Here is a 14,101-nt window from a genome sequence, read left to right on the forward strand (position 1 = left end):
TCTTTGTCCCCCTGAAGACAGTTCATTTAAAACACGTTTTAAAAGTCCCCAAAAGAAAGTACAAGAAAGTGTGATCAATGATGTAATAAGGGCAGTAGGAGGTTATAGGAGTACAGAGTGAAAGTAAGTACTATAGTTTTTTTAGTCTTCTAAAATGCTGTTACAACAAATTATGCTGGGTAACTAGGCCATTACCTGGGGCTTACAAATATTTTGGCTGCACTTCACTTGGATTTTGACTGTAACCGGATTTGACTTGTATTTAATGGCTCCATTTCCTCAGGGTTGAAAAACAGGTCACATCTTTTAGGAATGGGACTTGACAGCGTGTAGCATTTCTTGGCTGTGAGGTGCTTATAGGAAGGCACTGTCACATGGCACTGGGTATGACTTGCTTTGTTCTGGCTTGGCTGGTGGGCCATGCTGTTTTTATAGTAATGGAGTTTTCAAAAAATGTTATCTGTATTTCTATTAAAGAATGAGCTCGAGTTTAAAAAGTCAAACACTATTAAAAGCTTCTATTGAAAACAGCAGTCCCCTTCCCTGGCCCCCTACTCCCCCTTCTACTGCATTCCTCCTCCCCTCAGGCAGACACTTCCAAATTGTTTGAGATGTTTCTTTCCATACTTATCTCCTTGTTAAACAACATGTATGTTGCTCTTTCTTGATATCTCCACTTTGGAAGTTTTTATACTCCACCCCTTCTTCAAACCTGCCCCACACTTCTTCTGCTCTCCAGCCTTCCAGTTTATTTGCATAACAATGTTTGGTCAAATCAGTAGTCAGGGTTTGTATTATTTTGTGTAAACATCAGTCACTGGCTAAACCACAGAGCTGACCATGATTGCTTTTTCTTTCTCATACAGTTTTTATTATCCTAGTGTTAATAGTTAGATCACTTTTTTTATTTGCTTAATTTTCTGTGTACTTACCATTAATTTGTTGCCTCTACCAAAACTTAAATTCCTTTGAATACCAGCACATCAAGTTTCATTTTTATCTTTGATACATTTCTTCTGGACAATTCTGGACTTGCCTCCAGAAGGATCCCACACTGGCCTCCAGAAAGACTCCACATTACAATTCGGTCATTTCCCTTTATACTCATCATAGGATTTCCCTTTATGACCACCCTGGGGGTTCCCTTTAACTCTATTCCATGTTGGATCCTTTATTTCCTTGACTTTGTATGATCTTCTTTTAAAAATTTTCCTTCCTTGTTTTGGTGGCACATTTTAGTAAGTGGGGTCCATAAATATCTGAAACTAAATTCATTCTACCTCCGTATTTGATTGCTAGACTGGCTGGTATGATGATTACTTTTATGTGTCAACTTGACTGGGCTAAGGAATGCCCAGGTAGCTAGTGAAACATTATTTCTAAGTGTGTCTGTGAGGGTCTTTCAGTAGAGATTAGCTCATGTACAATAGACTGAGGAAAGAAGATCCTTCCTCACCAATGAGGGCAGGCCCAAATAAAACAAAAAAGCAAAGGAAGGGTGACTGTCCTCTTTCTCTTCTTGAGCTGGGACACCATCTTCTCCTACACTTGGACATCAAAGATCCTGGTTCTTGGGCCTTTAAATTCAGAGACTTATACCAGTGTCTTTGTGGTTCTCAGGCCTTTGGACTCATTCTGGCTTTCCTGGTTGGTCAGCTTGTGGATGGTACATTGTAGGACTTCTCAAACTCCATAACTATGTGAGCCAGTTCATATAATAACCTCCTCCTATTGATTCTGTTTCTCTGGAGAACTCTAACACAGCTGGGTAAAAAATTTTAGTTTACAAATAATTTTCACTCATGGTTTTAAAAGCATTGCTTCATTGTTTTCCAGATTCCATTATTACTACTGAGAAGTCTGATAGCACTCTGATTTCAAATCCTCTACATGTGACCTATTTTCTTCTTTTTCTCTGGAATTTTTAAGGTATTTCCCTGTGCTAGTTCTTCTAAAGCCTTACAACAGCTTGCCTTGATGTGGGTCTCTTTTATATTCTTTGAGCAAAAAACTCCAGGAAATCCTTTCAGTCTGGAGGCAAATGCCTTCATTTTGGAAAGCTTTTCTGTATTTTTCTTTAATAACATCTTTACCTCTATATTCTCTTTTTTCTCCTTCTGGAATTCCTATTACTCAATGTTGGCACTGTTAGACTGACTCACAGGTTCTAATTGTCTTAACTTCTCTTTCTTATTTTATTTTGTTTTTCTTCTCTCTGGGTGATCTTTCAACTTTATCTTCTAACTCCTCAATTTTCTTTGTCTTCTATTAATTTTTTTAAAATTTCTATTCTTATACTTTCAATTTCCTAGAGCTCTTTCTCATTCTATACATTCTAGAAATATTACCTTGTTTTTGCATCATCTTTTTTGTTTCAAATATGTAACACCCTCTCATCTTTCTGAGGAGAAATTTTTAAAGGCTTGGTTTAAAAGTTTTCTTCTGCTCTTATCACTCTCTGTCTCCTCTGATCTCTTGTCTGTGGTCTTTTTCTGTCTTTAATGACAGAAGTTTTCCCTCAGATGCCTGGTGACCCCTAGTCATCCATTTTTAGCCAAATTATAGCACAGGGGTTTCATTTTGGGGTGACAAAATGTTTTGCAACTAGATAGACATCGTAGTTGCACACTATTATCAATGTGCTAACTGCTACTGAAATGTTCACCTTCAAATGATTAAATTTAAGTTATGTGAATTTCACCACCAAAAAAATTGAAAAAAAAAGAGAGAGAGAAGCACTAAACTGCAGTGGGGTTAGGATCTCTGTTGTGCATGGACTCACTGACTGGTAAACTTACTTCCAGAGGATTGACCAGGAACTCTGTCATCTCAATAGGGATTTTCAAGTGTCAGGATCCATTGGGTTCTCCCATTAGACACTTCCATTTCCCCAGCAAGGTATGCTCCAGCCTCCTAGAGGACAGGGGTCAAGAATTTCAGGTTTTAGTCTTCACTTTGGCACTAACTGGCTGTTTGCTCTTGAATATGTTACAGGACTGCTCTGCATTCCAGTTTTGGAAATATTTCCTGATCTGTAAAATGGTGAGTTGAAGGCAGACACCCTTTGCAGTTCTCAGAGCAGTGCTGGGCAGAGACCTTTTGAATCAGATGTTGGCCCTTTTGGAAGCTGAGAACTACTGGAAGTCCTTTTGAAACTAAGAGCATTTAATCCTGCCCACGACTTTGGAGCATCATTTTCAGTTAAAGGTATAAAGCACGTTAAAAGTAAGAAAATACTTGAAACACAGTAAATCCCTAGGGGTTAGAATCATTGAATAGAACAGGTGACTCGAGCTTAGCCTGTTGGCTGAAATCGATATACTTTATATTTTCATGCATGAAGGATGGCTAATCATGTGGCCTTACATTCCTCTACTCAGCAACCCTCCCTCCTTGGTGCAGATTCTGGCTCTCCCAGTCTTCACACCAACTTTCCAAACTGCGGGGGAGACTGGAGTACCTGCAGAACCCAGGCAGGGTGCCGCAGCAGCACTTTAGAGAAGCCAAAGTACATCGGTGGCCCAGAGCAAATATTAATACTCTAAAAAGGCAGCCTCCTTTACACACAGAAACAACTTTGGAGGACAGGGGAGCCGAAGGGATCTGCAGGGGAGTTTTGGGATACAGAGTGAGATTCGGGCAGTCATGCACGATCTCCCTTCAGATGTTTAAAAAATGCAGAGCGCTGTAAAGCTATATTCAGAATCCAGGCTACTTCTGGAATTCTGCTGTTAATTTTAGAAAATAAGTGTTGGAGGCCAGTGTGTGTGGTTTCATGAGTCTTAAGCAAAACTTCCCTTTTACTTGTGCTCCTCACCTGACTCCTTCCCCCGACCTCCAGCTTTCACTTCCCCTCCCTTTAATGGATGTGTCTCTCTCCTGCTTCTGCTCCCTCCTTCCTCTCTCCAGAAAGCCTCCAGCTGGTCTTTCTGTTTCCCCAAACACTCTGAGACTCCCCCCACCCCACCCGTGGAGGCAGTTGGAGGCCTGAAGACCTCATCCCTTGGACTGCCCTTTTCTTCAGCCTGTGGTTTTTCCAGCTGCCGCCAGGCCAGCCTTTTTGCTGTCTCCACGGGGCCTCTGAATCAATCCCTTTGGATCCCTGATGTTTATCTTCCAAGTTGAAAAGTTTAAATGCAGCCCAGAGTGAGGACTTGGAGGCTGAGCCAGGGAGGATGGAAATGATAAATACCTGTTCAACTTGCAGGACACCGTCCAACGCCCACGAAAGGGGCAGTTACCGCCTGGGGCCACTCGGGCTTCAACACACCACGAGGTGTGCCCATGGGTGATTAACTAGCATGTGAGAGCCGATAGCCTGCTGTACATGTGCAGCTCTGTCTACTCATTTCTTCTCTGAAAATCTAATTTTCCCTCATTCCATTTTTTCATGAGTCTCACTTTTTTCTCTTTGGGGCAGATTCTTCAATCCATATGGCTGTTTTAACTGAATTTGTTTGGGGAGCACAGATGGTATGAAAGAAGCTCACAAGGTAAATTGCATTGCTGGGCTGCCTCCTAGAAAACTCTTTGTGCTTTTGGCCTGACATAATTAAAGTGGCCTGAAAGGTGAAGGGGGAAACTTAGCTTCATCTGATATGTCTACGTGAGTGAATCTTTTTGCTGTCCATGATAAATGAATAGGTTCAGGAGCTTGGTTTTTTAAATAGGTGTGTTTTTAAACATTCTTGAGTCCAGAGGGCCCCGGACTGCCTGTCAAAAGTGGTGCAAAATCAATCACAATATAGGTAGGTCATGGGGAAGGCAGTACAGCACAGAGAAGACAAGTACTGACTCTATAGCGTCTTACTATGCTGATGGACAGTGACCACAATGTGTGGGGGGAGGGGAGAGGACTTGATAATAGGGGTGAATGTTGAAACCCCAATGTTATTCATGTGAAACCTTCATAAGATTGTGTATCAATTATACTTCAATTTAAAAAAAAAGTGATACAAAATCCTGAGCCCATGGGAGAAATGGGAATCCAGGTAGGGTCTCCCAAGAAAGATCAAGGCATCCTGAGGTCCTGTGGTTCAGTGGGGGAAGCTCCTGGGGGACCACAGATCCGCATGCTTCTCAGCTAATTTACTATGCAATTTTGAACCATTAGTCTCCACTCCACCATATCCTTATATGCAAAATCTGAAAGCATGAAATAAATCCTGAGGTCAATTTTTACAGTATCTGAGGTCTAAGGAAATGTTTTACAGTGTATACTGTCGCCCCAGGAACTGGCAGAAAGTCAGTTGTGGGCTGGCTTCTAGAGCTGCTAAGCCTGGGTTTCTCCTGCCCACCTTTTGCCATCAGCCTTTCCCAGGCAACCAAGTTGGAAGACATTTCATATTTGGATTGACAAAGATTCTCTCCCGTACCAAACTCTACTCAGGCTCCACTGAACTTTTCAACTAGGCCTTGACTTTTGGACTTTTCTGTTCATCTCTGCATTGTCCAATTTTAGCAAGAATTCTGCTAAGTCAGCTTAAACAGAATCTTCCACCTTTGGTATTTGATCTAGGTCCTCACCCTCCACCAGCCCCAGGGGATGTCTGATCACCTTGGCCTACCTTCAGCAAGGATGCTATTTGGTGGGTTTTGCAAGAATCTCCCCTTACCCCTAATGCGTTCTCTTGGTAATTTTCCATCCACTGACCCCACCACCCTGCTCCTTTGCTATTATCTCATTTACCCACGTTGTATTCAGGCTTGAATCCAGTTTCTCCCCATGGCAGTGGTCTCTACACATCTTGCCATGGCTCTCTTGAATAAAGTCTTTCTCACCTTACTTTAACAAGTGTCATTGAATAACTTTTTCTTCAGCAGTTCTTTTTATTTAAACAATTCTTCTACTATTTGCAGTATCAACCTGGGATGCAGCTGTTGTTATTACTATTTCTGCTTCACAGACAAAGAGTGTCAAATTCAGTTAGGTTAGGTGACTCACCCAGCATCATGCAGTCCGGAACTGGAGATTTCCCCACCATCCAGGTCTTCTAACTCCCAGACCCAAATGCTTCCTTCCCACCAGAGGCAGAAATGAGGTGCCTCTCTAGTCTGAAGAATTCTTGGAGCAAAAAGTTAATGTCAGGGCTGAGTATGGGGTAGAGTTTCGATGAATTTTATCTTATTCCCTACCCCAATTACAGGGGCAGTGTTGTCTGCTAAAACAGGAAAGTGCCAGCTCTTATTATGTAATGGCTGCTGCATTTCCCAAGAACATCACTATCCTAGCAACATCTAAGCTTTGTAAAGTGCACTGGGAATGGCCTGTTGGATATTTTGGGCCATATCTCTGCCAGGGGAAATAATCTGAGTAATTCAAAAGAGCTTTTTTAAGCCCACCAAAGTCTTGTGATGAGGTCGTGCGTCGTCAGAGACGTCACTTGCTTCCCAAAGGCTCTCCAGGCCTCCATTCCAACCAGCACATCTCCAACTCCTTGCCACTGGGCCAGACTGGGAGCTAAAGGACACTCAAGAAGAAATGAATTTGAAAGGAGCCCAGAGACCCTACCATTAAGGAACAGAAGAGAATTTATAGCACTCATCTGTGCTCTGCTGGGACTGCTTATCGTTCAAGGTGACTGGCAGTGTGTTTGAGATGAGTGCTGATCTTCACAGCCTGATCCAGCAAGGATGTTAGAGAGGAAGCCTAGGGAAAGAAAACGGGAGTCATGTGACCTGGCTCTGAATTCTGGATAGGTTATTAGCTACTCATGTGACCTGGAGACGGCACCTCTCCTCTCTCTCTCTCTCTCTCTCTCTCTCTCTCTCTCTCTCTCTCTCTCTCTCCTTAGTTTCCTCATTTGTACAAAGAGGTAGTTGGGTAAGGTGATCCCATTTTTTATTCCTCTTACAATCATCTGACATTCTTCAATCCTCAGTTTTCTGGCCCAGCTTCCACAGAACACTGAGGAAAAGGGTCATGGCAAACTGCTAACAGGCACTGAGAATACCTGCCAGCTCCCTGGACCCAAACACACTAAGGAGATAATAGTGTCACTGCTCTACACCATTCACATTCAAACGGGAGTTTGCAGTTACAGAGCCTTCCATGCACACTATCTGAATTATTAAGATAAGCAACCCAGTTTTCCTCAGGTTATGGGAAGCCTGACACAGATATGGCTATAAGGAAAAGATACATTCCTTGACGAATTGAAAGAGTGAGGGTCAGCATCCAGAAACTGGTCACACTCAGGAATAAGCAACTGCTTCTCACTAGCAGCTTCTGTATTGAGGTGATGATTCTGTTTGTGGCCATGTGTTACTATCCCTACCTCTCTCCTTTCCTTTCATCCACCCACCTAGCCACCCACCCATCCATCCATTCATCCATCATCCATCCATGCACCCATTCAACCATTCATTCATCCGTCATTCATTCATCCATCCATCACCTGCCACCTATCTATTATTCTCCAGAAGTATTTACTGAGCACACACCAAATTTGTAGGGGCCATGGCAGGCTCTGTGTAGGATACAAAGGACGTGTTGAAGATGGGCTGTTGTACCAGAGGAGTCCTTTTTTGATCTGGAAAGACCAACTCCTGAAGCAAAGATAATGAAGCCAGAATGATCAGTGCTGAGAAGTACTGGGGCCCTCTTCGCCCCATCCCTCTCTCTCCAATCCTTCATTCTCTTGGACACCCGGATAGCAAGCCTATCCCTGTCCAGCTTCTTCCTTAGCTGAAAGTAATTATGTAGTCACATTTACATAGCTGAGAAAAGAATATTCTCGAGCCACTTCACAAAAGAACATGATTGAGATGCTTCCTGAGTGAATGGTGTTATTATTGCAGGTGGGCCCTCCTTCTTGCCCAGAGGAATGTCACTGTGGTAAATGGGCTCTTACTAGGTATTCTCATAACATATTAATAATTTAAAAAATGAATGTGCATCTTTTGGATAGAACCTCTTAGTATGATTCCCATTCAGCTTGTTGTTTTATTATTGATTATAATAAATGAATAATTGAAGGGATAATGATATTTTTTATTATTATTATTATTTTAATAATAATTAAAAGCTACGATATTAGCTTTTTAGAATGCAGACCATCCCACTTTTAGGATGGTTGTGGTAAACTGCAGTCCATCAGGGGACTCTGATCAGCATGGTGAGAAGGGCATGATCTAGAGACCATGTCTCTACATGAACAACCGAAAGGTTGGTGTGGCAAAGAACCACCCCACACTAAAGGGGTCCTCGCCTGAAGGAGGGAGATGTTTGGCATGGGTTAACCTAGAAGATCAAAGCTAAAACAGAATTCTAAGACAGATTTTAACTCAACATAAGAAAATATTTTTTGAAACAATCAAAATGTATGCCAAGTGAGACAAAGGTTAACATGAGGTGGCATAGCTATACAATGAGATATAATTCAGTGATGAACAGGAATGAGGCTCTGACATATGCTATAGTGTGGATGAGCCTTGTGACATGACGCTCAGTGAAAGAAGCCAGTCAAAAGGGCACACATGGTCTGCTTCCATTTATGTGAAATATGCAGAATAGGTAAATAACAGAGACAGGAAGTAGATTAATGGTTACCTGGGGCTGAGGTAAGGGAAGTTGGAAGGAAATGCGGAGCAACTCCTAATGGGTTTCATTTAGAAATGTTCTAAAATAGGGGCGATGGTTGCACAACTCTGTGAATATATGAAAAATCCTTAATTGTACACTAAATGGGTGAATTGTATGGTAAGTAAATATCTCAAAAAAGCTATAAAAATGAATTTGAAGGAAGCTACTTTTTAACGAAAGTGAAAGTATACACTAGCACAGTTCTGGGCCTGTGGAATGCCCTGGAAACCCTGGCTTCCCCCTCCCCCCTGTCTTGGCCAGCAGTGGGAAGACAGCTGAAGAATTAAGAATTCCTGTTATTCCTAGAGATACCAGCATACACCCGGTGACCCTCTGAAAGGGGTAATAGAAGTTGCCTGCAGTGAGAGAGAGGATGGGTCCTAGTTTGGATTTCCCTGAAAGTAGAGCCCGGGGCAAGCCATCGGTTAGGGAGGTGTCCCAGCCACCATTAGTTTGGAGCAGGGCAGGCAAGGCAGGGAAAGAAGAGGTACATTATCAAGGTCATTGCTGTGGGCAGGGGGCTCGAGTCTCCACAGGAGGGGGCGTCCCGAGAAGAGCGCAGAATGCCTCTTCAAATGTTCCTCCTGACGGCCGACTTCTGTCCCCACTGGCTGAGGACTGCCCCTGGGGTGTGATAACTCCCCCAGCCCTCCAGGTGGTAGTTGTTTGGGAGCCACTGCCAGGCCCAGGATTCAAAGCAGAAAGCTGTGTACTGCATGCCTGCAGGGGCATGCTGTGAGGGAAGTGAGCCTGAGCTCTCTGGAACTTTCCACCACAGCTGTGACTGAAATCGGAGGCGGCTCAAGGAGATGCATTATGGGCACCAGATGCACATCTGCCATGATGGACAATTTTGACTCACAGAGGCAAGTTAATGGATGTGACTGGCTTTTTTTTTTAACCAAGTGAAATAAAATAGAAACGATTAAATGCATTGCATCTGAAAATATCTTTCCCAGAAATAGTTGTTTCATTACATGCTAAATGTGTTTGTGTCCATATGTATGTACTGGGTTGTAACATAAAGTGTATTTGTTTCTATGGGTCACAGTGAAAACTGCTGCTCTGCTGGAACAATCTCTAATTTTTTCAGAAAGGGAAGTTAATTTTAAAATCACTTTTTAGGTTGTCATGGGGTAAATGGAAGAGCCATTGTCCTGCTGGAAGAACAGAAATGAAGTCTGAGTCCAAGGAGATCTTGTCCGGTCTTGTCTCTGTTTCTTAGGGATAATACAATCTAGAACCATTTACCTTATGGAAAGAAATTTGCTTTAAGGAATTGGCTCACACAATTGCAGGGACCAGCAAGCCCAAAATTTGTAAGGAAGGCCACTCTGCTAGAAACTCAGGCAGGGTATCTGTAATTGTGAGGCAGAATTCCTTTTTTTTGGAAAATCTGCTTTTGCTTGTCAAGGCCTTCAACTGACTAGATGAGGCCCACCCACATTATCAAGGGTAATCTTCCCTACTTAAAGTCAGCTGATTTCAGCTGTTAACCAAATCTACAAAATACCTTCACAGTGACCCCTAGATTCAGGTTTGCTTAACTCACTGGCTGACAGCCCAGCCGAGTGGACACAAGGGTGACCATCACCCCTGACATGCAGGGCTTTGGACTGGTAGCAGCCTTAATTCCTTTCATTTCTGCAGCTGTTTCAACGTGAGCTCATTCTCTGAGAGCCCTAAAGCTAAATGCTTTAAGGACATGGAATTTGTAGCCTGAAGTTTGTGCTCTATTATTAGAAATTCTGGAATGATTAACCCCAGTGCCGCGCCTGGTCTTACAGGTGGCAGGAGTCAGGCACAGAGAGCTGTGGAGGTCCCACCATGAACTTGTGGCCAAATCCTTGGTCTCGGTGAGACATCTTGTTTTTCTTAGAGAGCATGATGGGCTCCAAAACGACAGTTTGCTCCAGCCAAGTGGGGAAGGAAATGCTCTGTTTTAACAGAGTCCCAAGTTCACTAGGAGTGCTTCTCATTCTCTTGAACAAGAGGAGAGTCTTGTTTTTATCTGATGGCAAACACTATTGAGCGCGCATTTCCTACAGAGAACAGGCCTGCTTCCGTCCTCACGGGAGGAGGAGAGGGACTTCTTGAGAGGAAAGGGGGGTGCGGCAGCTGTTCTGGGCAACTAAGCCTGCTCCAACTTGAACGGGTTTTCAGTCATGAGAACCAGATGTGCAAATGGGCCTGGGCCCCTCCACCTCACCGCAGGGTGACCGAGCCCGGAAGGGGGATGTGGTTCGCGAAGGCCCTTCCATCTGGGGGGCGCCTGCAGTCCTTCAGCGCCAGGCGGAGGAGGGGCTCTGTGGCGGGGATGGGTTGGCCTCTCTCCCAGCCCTCCGTCCTCCTTGCTCGGTGGCCTTCTGGTCGTTTAAATGTGGAAGGGACCAGGCTCAACTCTGTGTCCCTGTCTGGTTTGTGTTCAGTTCTTGATCCAGCAGAACTTCAGCAAAGTTTGAATTGGCCAAGGCTGTTGTGTGTCCTCTGTGGCTGTTGTGTGTCTTCTGTGGCTTGTGAAGAGCTAAGTTTAGCTGCACTGTTATCTGTTTTACATACTGGGGATCTGTGTGAAATTTCACTTGAGAAAAACAAGTTCCACCGCTTATTAAAAAAAAGGAAAGGGTCTGAAAATCATTGCTGAGGATAATGGGAACTTTTAAGATGATAATTGTAGATGTGATGAATGTAGTATAATGTTAAAATGTAATGGGAAAAATTATTAAATCATGTCTGACCCTACAAAATACTTTTTTTTCCATATCCTCATGTATAGTCTCCTCTGTAAGAGTCACACATCCCTGTTCAGTAAGAAATTATTAAAGAGAAAAAGTGTATGTGACACAGGGCAGCACATATCTTACTTGGATGAAGTTGGGATGGGACCCAGGAGTGCAATGCAACATAGACATGCATCAGAAGAGAGACTGAGTTAGAGGTTATGGGGCTTGCTATCCAAAGTGGCAGGCAGGGCATCTCCTGTCTCATCCCTGCTTCCCAGACCACGAGCAGTGAGTCTGCCCATTCCCACAGAGCCAGCCGAGCACCGGCTTTCCATCCAATGGAGAATAATCTCTCAAGGTTCGCACTTCAGTACTCAGAGATTGGAACATGTCAAGTCAGGAATACAACCAACATTTAGATGGGAGAAAGCCTTCTTTCTTAGAGAAACTGCAAGTTACCTCTACTTTCTAATTTTTCCTCATGTGCACATTGAACAAAATAAAATATATTTCTTGGCCCCAGAAGGAAAAGAAACACCTTCTGAGTTATAAAGGCCCAGCCTGATACTGACTTGCAGTTGTACTTTACTCATGGGAAACAGTAATTAGTTATGTAGCAGCCAGATTCATTCAGGGAAGTTATTTTAATGTTTCTGAACAATGGAAAGGTGCAATGGCCACCTAGCATCCTGCTCTGCAGCTGGCCTTGATTGGGGTAATGGCAAACAGTGTGTGTTCTGCACAGAACTATGCCAAGAGCTGTGAGGAGCACCCCGAGAGGGGCAGGGCCAGGGTTGGGTGCCCTGTGATGGCTGGTGACAGCATGGGGACATACACAGTCTGGGCTCTGGGATAGCGTGAGTGATCAGCGTTGTGGAACTATGCATAACAGTTCACAAGATCCCGTGGGGGTATTTGTGGATTTTCTCTCATGCTTTCTCCCTCCACAACACTCCCCCTCCTTCAGCACACCCGTTTCAGATCCCAGGACAGAAAAATGTTCTTTTCCTGTTCTGATCTTGTTCCAGGTCCTCTCCCTTTGGCATTTTACTTCTGTTGGGAACTGGTGGATAACTAGCACCAATACTTGGCTCATATATCCTATTTTTCCAGCTTTCTCTGCTTCAGCTGTTACCTGAGAAACCCAAGCACTCTTACTGACACTGAGCCTGAAAATCTGCATCCTCTCCCTCTTCTGTCTCCCACTTCCTTCTTCTCAAAGAAGGTGGAAGTAAGCTCTGCCAGTAGTCTGAACTTCTACTGCAGATGTGGGTCTGTGTGAGACCAAGATGCTCTAAACAGGTCTATGGACAGAGATAGGTCCTGGGAGAAAACCTGGTTGTCAGTGCCAGAATCAGCTCTGATTTTTCTAACGACTCTTGCTCTCCTACCTAAGGTCAATTGAAGAAGAATTAAGTATTTCTCAGATCTCAGGCAGTTCTGAGCAGGTGGGCACAGTTCCTTCCAGTCTATTCTGGCTTAATTTCCAGCTCATGTCCATTTCACAGTAGAAGTGACTACTAGAAGTCATTCAACAAAGAACCTACGATTATTGCTACTGTAGCTCCCATTTATTGAGTGCTGACACTCAGTCAGGGACCTCAAATACATCACTACCTACTTCAGCCTTGCCAGGTAGGTTTTTTATGATCCCCACTTGGCAGAAGAGGAGACAGAGACTCAAAAAGGCTGATCAGTTTGCACAAGGACATGTATCTTTTAGTGTCACAGACAGAATCCAAACCCAGTCTGACTCCAAAGCAGTCTTTTCCTTTCATTACTGAAGCACATTGTCTTCAACATCATTTTTTTTTTTAGATAATTATTTTTTATTGAAGGGTAGTTGACACACAGTATTACATTAGTTTCAGGTGTACAACACAGTGATTGAACATTTATATACATGATAATTCTAGGTACCAGCTATCACCATACCAAGTTGTTACAATATTTTGACTATATTCCTTATGCTATATATTACATCCCGGTTACTTATTTATTTTACAATTGGAAGTGTGTACTTTTTTTTTTTTGAGGGCATCTCTCCTATTTTTTTGATCAAATGGTTGTTAACAACAATAAAATTCTGTACAGGGGACTCAATGCTCAATGTATAATCATTAATCCACCCCAAGCCTAATTTTCATCAGTCTCCACTCTTCTGAAGCATAACGAACAAGTTCTTACATGGAGAACAAATTCTTACATAGTGAATAAGTTACATGGTGAACAGTACAAGGGCAGTCATCACAGAAACTTTTGGTTTTGATCATGCATTATGAACTATAAACAGTCAGTTCAAATATGAATATTCGTTTGATTTTTATACTTGATTTATATGTGGATACCACATTTCTCTCTTTATTATTATTATTTTTAATAAAATGCTGAAGTGGTAGGTAGATGCAAGATATAGGTAGAAAACATAGTTTAGTGTTGTAAGAGCAAATGTAGATGATCAGGTGTGTGCCTGTAGACTATATGTTAATCCAAGCTAGACAAGGGCAATAAAACATCCACGGATGCAGCAGATTTCTTTCAGAATGGGTGGGGGGAGGTTCTAAGTCTCACCTCTTCAACATCATTTTTATATCATCACATTCCAAGCTCAGTTCAAGCTATGTTCCTCTTTCTAGTTTCTTCCATTCTTTCCCCTTCAGTCTCCATTTTTCTTGGTTGATTAGGCAGAGTGCATTCACCCATTCAGCAAAACATATTTATTGGCTGCCTACTGTATACCAGTCATTGTTCTGGTCACTCAGGCTAGAACAGTGAGAACAGGGAGTCTGTCCCC

The sequence above is a fragment of the Manis javanica genome, chromosome 3 (assembly GCF_040802235.1).
Source record: "Manis javanica isolate MJ-LG chromosome 3, MJ_LKY, whole genome shotgun sequence".
Lineage (NCBI taxonomy): Eukaryota > Metazoa > Chordata > Mammalia > Pholidota > Manidae > Manis > Manis javanica.